Source organism: Puntigrus tetrazona, chromosome 12 (assembly GCF_018831695.1).
Source record: "Puntigrus tetrazona isolate hp1 chromosome 12, ASM1883169v1, whole genome shotgun sequence".
NCBI lineage: Eukaryota > Metazoa > Chordata > Actinopteri > Cypriniformes > Cyprinidae > Puntigrus > Puntigrus tetrazona.
This window is the reverse complement of record NC_056710.1, coordinates 16,537,882-16,545,546: the sequence shown is the minus strand read 5'-3', so window position 1 is coordinate 16,545,546 and position 7,665 is coordinate 16,537,882.

The following is a 7,665-nucleotide window of genomic DNA, read 5'->3' as shown; positions in this document are numbered from 1 at the left end:
GACATATGTATTATAGTCTAAATGCAATTACAGTACTGTGCACTATGAAACACATTTTCGAACATTTGAAACATTTTCAGAATTTTCAGTTTTTGGTAAACGTGTCCTTACAAGTAGAATATTTCAATAATAAGAGGCTGTCAAAAATCATTCCGGTTTTCATGCACGTGGTCTATCAAACACAAGCATGATGATCTCATGCTCCCAGTGCAGTGTAGTATTGTACGCTCATCAAGATCCGCTGATGAGAGATAGTGTCAACAACACTTCTGCCAGACTACCAAGAGTTCAGCTTTAACCCAGCCATCTCTCAGTCCTGTGTCGCTGCTGACTGCTGCAGGAAGTGAGCAGCGATGTCTAGAGATAAAGTAAGTCTGGTGCTGAGGTCACCGCCATTAGAGAGTCGTTTCTTTTCAGCGTTCTTTGAAACTGGGTCAAATCATTTGCTCACGCTAGCTGGCAAAAAAAAACGTGAATGTGAGCTAAGCGCATTGAAAATTAGATCTGCGGTGGCCGACGTTATCTGAAGGCAAACCTCCAGCTTGTACCTAAAAAATTCCGGTGTGACCTTTAGAGTTTGTTGTCAACGTCTGATTACCTTCTGAGAGGAAAGAAAAGGAGAAGCTCTCAAAACTAAAGGCTGACAGGGGCAGAGAGAACTACTGGAGAAGAACAAAAGCAATCAAGGAGAGAGCCGCACTATTCCACCAAGCGTGGCTTCTCTCTTTACAGAGAATTATTAAGTACAAAGGCGGTAGTGGTCGCAGAATGGATTCTATTATTAATGTTTTTTTTATTTCTTATTGTTCCCTGAAACTTCACTTCACTTCAGCTCAAAAATAAATGTGCAGAGAAAGAATAGTCTGCCTGTGAGTGAACTTGTGTGTGTGTGTGTGTGTGTAGAGGAGTGTGCGATAAGGGAACAATTGGTACATCATCAAAACTTTTAATAGACATTTTATATCTGTTTCTGTTAGATTTACAGATGTTCTAGTAAATGAAAACTGGCTAGAAATGGGGCCATCTAGGAACCGATAGACTACTGAGAATTTAACTTGAGCATCATTAAACTGCTAAACTGATGGCACACCACGTATCTTAATAAACTTGAAATTGTGATTTATTATTAAAGACTTGGACATGCCGTTTTGTGTGACTGAAAAATGTTACATGTACATTTTGTAAAAAATGTTTAACTGCATCGAATAGGTACAAAACTTGGCACTTGCTATGTGGAAAACAAAAGACAGTCATGAACATGGTTATAAAATGTGAAATTGTACTAAAAAACTAGTCACACTTGTACTCTTGGTTAAAAATTTGATAAAAATGAGCAAATTGGAATATGTTGAGAGGTCAGCCAAGAAGCTCGACTCTCTCGCAAATGTGCATACCGCCAAAGTCAGTAATTTGAGTTTAAAAATAGAAATATTTTTGTTGCAAAAACCCATCGATCTGCTTTAGAAAATATGTGTTAACACCCCGGAGGTGTAAAGGTTCGTTTCATGATAGACATATACAATTTATGGAACTGAACTGACAAAAACTCAGACCGTGTTTGTCTGAAAGAAGAAAGTCATATACACCTAGGATGGCTTGGGGATGAACAAAATTAGGATTTTAAAATTTGGATACAATTTTCATTTTTGGGTGAACTATTTCTTATAAGTCTATGCTCGAAAGCAATCAAGATTTAATACAGTTTAGGTTGAAAATGTCAGTTTCAGAATATAATTTAGTACCATTAAAAATAAACAGGTGAATAAATACAAAATTAAAATATTAAATAAAAAATATTAAAAGTAAACTATTAAAATGATAAATAAAAATCTTTAAACTAAAATATGATACGCTTATTTTATTGAAATAAAAAGAGCTAATTTCTGACCACCACATGAGGAGTAATGCAATTACATTTTCCTTAGAAATTTCATTTAAAAATGGCATTTCAAGTGCTCCGCCAGCTTTGACATCAAAAATTGTCATGATTGTGTTAATGTCACTGATGTTCTTAATGTACCATATACTGTACCCACATAATGAGTTCTGAATTACACATACTGCTATTCATTTGAATATACACTATTTGAAAAGGCATAAAGGCATGGACGGTCCTCAGAAACCTGCGGTGGGCTGCAGAAACCCAGCGTCGTGGTTGGTCAGATGCTTTAGACCTGCAGGAAGATGGAAAGACTAATCAGTACAGATCTGATGGCTTGCTTCATGTGCTCTGAGCTAATGAGAACACTTAAATTATCTGCTGTCTGCATAATGACTCTCTTTATCTGTGAATCCTCAGTGGTCTGTTTCTTAACCATCCCTCTCTTTCCCGCTTTCTCGTTTTTCACATGCGGAACGCAGTGGATGAGGCAATCACTCTTTATGCATTTTATTTGTAAGTCTTAACTACGGTTGGTCTTTATGACTGTATACTCTGAAGAAATATGTGAAAGAGCTGAAGAGCTGGTTATTAAAGGTTTGTAATGTTGCAATTACCTTTGTATTTGCATCTTTAGTGGTACTGAAACTGACATAATCACATTTAAAATACCAAAATGATCAACAGGTGAATATTTGCACTGACGCCAGAACTGTTCATTTGTTGAATTAATTTGATGAAAATGCTTTCGTTAAACCAGGTTACGGAAAACAACTAAAGGTTAATTTAGAAAATATAATAATAATAATGATTTATTAAATAAAAAAATATATAAAATTAAATTAATTTAGCTTAAAATAGAAAATAAAATTCACCACCAATTGTTTTATGTGTAATTATTTTCTTTAATGATTTATTATGTATCAGCCTTTACTATAGTTTGCAGACCTGTAAAATGAAATGCCCTACACCACAAACCAGTACATCCTGAACATTTTAAACAATGTAAAATTACTTATACATGTCAGATCATTTTATTAAGAGTTTCTTAGTCATCTGGGGCACATGAAAACATCTAATTAATCTAATACATGAGTACAGATTTGCCAGACAGCTCCTCATCAAATTTAGCTAATGACTTCAGGGAAGAGACTGTTAAACATGGCTGCCTGCAGAGAGAGACAGGGACAGGCTGGCTGCTTTCCGTGAGGTCCTCCCAGCCCACACAGACTCTGGGGTTTACCTACCGAACACTTCCTGTCCCATGGGCAACGGAGGATACTGCTGAGAGTGTATGTGAGAGAGAGAGACTAAGAGATAGGTGGGGGTAAGTTTTATAGCCATTTTTTGTCAAGCACTGCTGGCCACCAGGAAAAGGTGGTGAAAACTTTGCCAAGATTCCAACCTCTGGAATTTAACCTACGCAGCGGAACGGGAGCCGTCGACCAGCGGGATGCAATGCTGTATGTGAGCAGAACCATTTAGACACACACCGTTTGTTTAAAAAAAACAGCAACATGCCAAATCAATATGTACAACAGCCGCTCAGCTTTCAACGTGTTTGTATTACATTGACTCAAACTGAAAAAAACATCACACGGTTGGTGGCATACAAGTGAAAAGACTTGATAACTTATATAATAAGATAACTGTACAGTATTTATGATCAAATAGCTAGCCTAGGAGAGCAATACAGACGTTTAAAAACATTAAATAAAATCACGCATACACACACACACACACAGATAGATAATAAAGCCAAATAAATTTTTTATTTTATTTTATATTTTTATATTTGATGCATATTTAAAGTAAAGAGTATTTTTTTAGAATATTATAACTGTATTTATAATTAAGCATTGGAGAGCTTCTTTTAAAAACATTACAGAAAATCACAAACAATTACACACACACACACACACACAGATACACATGTGCACAAACAGATACAGTAAAAATACATATTGTAAAACGTGTTAATTTTATATAAAATTCTAATTTTATATAATTAAAAAAAAAAATATATATATATATATATATATATATATATATATATATATATATATATATATATATATATACTATTATGATTTTCTTTTGGAAAATATCACATCAGAATTCTTGATTAATAGAAAGTTAACTATATTACTCTAATAAAACAGAGGTGCTCCTTATCGGACCAAATTCATGTTTGCAGCAAATTTCTGAGCTCAAACTACAATTAGATGGATGTGATATAAACGTTACTCCGACAGTTAAAGACTTGGGTGTGATATTGGACAGCAACCTGTCCTTCAACACCATATCACTCATGTTACAAAATCTGCCTACTTTCATCTTAGAAATATTGCTAAACTCAGACACATGCTCTCTCTCTCAGATGCAGAAAAGCTAGTTCATGCATTCATGACATCTAGACTGGATTACTGTAATGCCCTGCTCGCTGGTTGTCCAGCATCTTCAATAAACAAGCTTCAGTTAGTGCAGAACGCAGCCGCTCGAGTTCTTACCAGGACAAGGAAATATGATCACATAACCCCAGTTTTATCCTCTCTGCACTGGCTGCCTGTTCATTTCCGGATTGATTACAAAGTACTGTTACTGACCTACAAGGCTCTAAATGGTTTAGCCCCCATTTATCTGACCAGCCTTCTGTCTCGCTACAACCCGTCACGCTCTCTAAGATCTCAAAACTCAGGGCTCCTGGTAGTTCCTCGTATAGCAAAGTCTACTAAAGGTGGTCGAGCGTTTTCACATTTGGCACCTAAACTTTGGAATAACCTTCCTGCTAATGTTCGGGGATCAGACACACTCTCTCAGTTTAAGTCTAGGCTAAAGACATATCTTTTAGCAAAGCATACTCGTAAAGATTAACAGAAACCTATGCTACAGTACATCGTGATTCCTAATAGTATGAATGGCCGCTACTCTAATTATCCTTTTGTCTCCACCTCGGGATGTACATCCCGAGGCATCTAGTTACCGAGCCTCTCCAGTGGACCCAGTGAGGAGATGACCTTCCTGCGATGACGTCGAGGAAAACTCAACCTTCTGTCTGGACTAAATCTATCTTGGACTTTCTACATTGTAATTCATCCAGCTGTTTTGTAACGCATCCTGTTGTGTGGTGACTTGCTTATGTCTGTGGAACGATTTGCTTTTGTCTTGTAATAATTTGCTTTTGTGAAGCTGCTTTGGAACAATAGCCATTGTAAAAAGCGCTATACAAATAAACTTGAATTGAATTGAATTGAATTGAATATTACATATTATTTAATGCAACTTTTGACAAGGTGTTTCCAGCATGTACATTTCCATCGCTTCAACCCCATACTTTGAATATTTGACACTTGTTTATCATATACACAGTACATGATTAGTAACAAACGCATGCATATTTGTGCCACAACTCATATAACGCACGCTTCTCTTTCTCTTGCTCTCTAATTTGTCTAATTGTTCATCTGGATTGCAGAGGCTCTGATGTTCCGGAGGATGCAGCATGCAATACTCATCCACATCAGACGCATTTCTGAGAATCCGCCCTCTCATCTCCCGCCGGATTGAAATGCGGCTCATCACTGGAGCATCAGTTCAAGACTTGGTTAACTTTAGTGGTGCCATTCTGTAGTATGTCTCCATTTAGCGGAGCCTCAGTGCCTGAGGTAACACCACTAATCACCATTCTATTCAGTCGCAAAGATGGAAGCCTCATCAGTTGCCTGCTGGATCTGAAAGACTGAGCGATGCACTCCAATCAGCAAGCACTGGAACAATTTTATGAATTTCCCATGAAGCACATAAGACTACTGCCAAGTGATGGTCCACACTTGCATGACTGAGAAAACGTCATTAACGAGTTACAATAAAAGACATTGTGGAAAACAGGATTTTCTTTGCCTTTTTGAAGAGTTTGATGTGCTGTGTTGACATTTTCAAAGCTCTCTCAGTGTGAGTTTAACACAACCTTTTATGGAAACTAATCTTCAAGAACGAATCTTTTCAAAATCATCGTGGTTAATGTCAAAATCATGAGCACATAAGCATATGCCAGCCTACATTTACACATCAACACCTATTTAGCAATCAACAACTACACTGGTACGCACTTGTTTTAACTTTGCCAATATTCACTCAAAAAATGAAAACTTGTGATTAAAGGGGTCGTATGCTGTTGCTAAAAAGAACATTATTTTGTGTATTTGGTGTAACGCAATGGGTTTATGCCGTTTAAGGTGTGAAAAACACATTATTTTCCACATCCTGTACATTATTGAACCGTACTGGAACACTGTTGGGAATACACTGATTTCCTCTTTCGGAAGCAAAAACAAAGTAGTTTCACTTTCACAATGACACACAGCATCTCCTGAACATGGCGCCCACAGCAACACTACAGCAAGAACAATAGCTCCGCCTTCTTTCTGGGTTTAAACGAGCCATTTTATGAGGGTGTAGACTAGTCATAACTTTTTTTTACGAAGAATATCTTTTTGGTTTGAAACTTTAATGTTTCCACCTTTAGGGATCTTATCCATTCAACAGGTTGTAGCACTTCAATAAAAAAGGAAAGTTATATTCATCATATGCATCGTATGACCCCTTTAAAAATGCACCTGCATCTACTTCCAGGTGAAACAATAGCTCAAAATGATGTCACACAAAACCCCAGCACCAGTCATGTACATTCAGGTTTCTCAAGGGTCGATTGACCGAGGTAATGGTGGGACATAGAAACTGCATGACAGGTAAACATTGACACTGATTCAATAAACCTCTTTCCGGCCTAGTGCATGGAGTCATACATTTCTGCCATGATCTTTGTCCATGCAGATGGTCCAAACTTATACACACTCTGTCCTGACAATCTGTTTAAGAATAAGCAAAGCACAAAGCGTGGCTTCAGACCGCCCTGACTTGTAGGAAGCCACATGTAGACCTATAAAACCGTCAAGCGCTGGCCTATAGAAGGGTGAGTTGAGAGGAAAGGGGGAAAAAGGCCTGAGGTTGTGTTTTTTAATGCGGTGGAAGGTTAATTAGTGGTAATTGGCTAATTGCAGGGAGAGGAAAGAGCGGAGACCTTTTAGGCAGAATTAGACAGACAGCGCTGTATGAGGGTGAAGGCGACTGCGTCACACAAATCCAAAGCGGCCACATCAGACTGGATCAGAGACATTTTAAGCACATATTCATTTCAGTGCAGCATAATACTTTACAAAAATGTATTGAAGTAGACTGTTAGATCTTAAACTGGGTCAGCTTTGTCACTTTATTTTAGATGATTCGTTATATGCAAAAGAAGGTTAAAGAAAGTGGGATGGATGGATGAATGAATGAATGAATAAATGGATGGATGATAGATGGATGGATGGATTGATGAATAAATGAGTAAATGTAGGAATGGATGGATGGATGGATGGATAGATAGAGAGATGGATGATAAAAGGAATAACAAACTGATAGAAATATTTACAGAATGAGAACAAAAGATAGAATGGCTGACAGAACAATAGAATGATATACAATAGAACGCAAGATAAAACAATATTAGATGGATAGAATAGATGGATGATAGAATGTTAGAACAAAATGTAGAACATTAGATAAAACCATATAACAATAAATATCGAATAATGATAGATAGATAGATAGATAGATAGATAGATAGATAGATAGATAGATAGATAGATAGATAGATAGATAGATAGATAGCCCTGATTTTGGGGTTTTGTTCTGTTTGTTTCTTCTAATATGAGATTTCATGTGGATTCCCCTCCTTCTTCTTG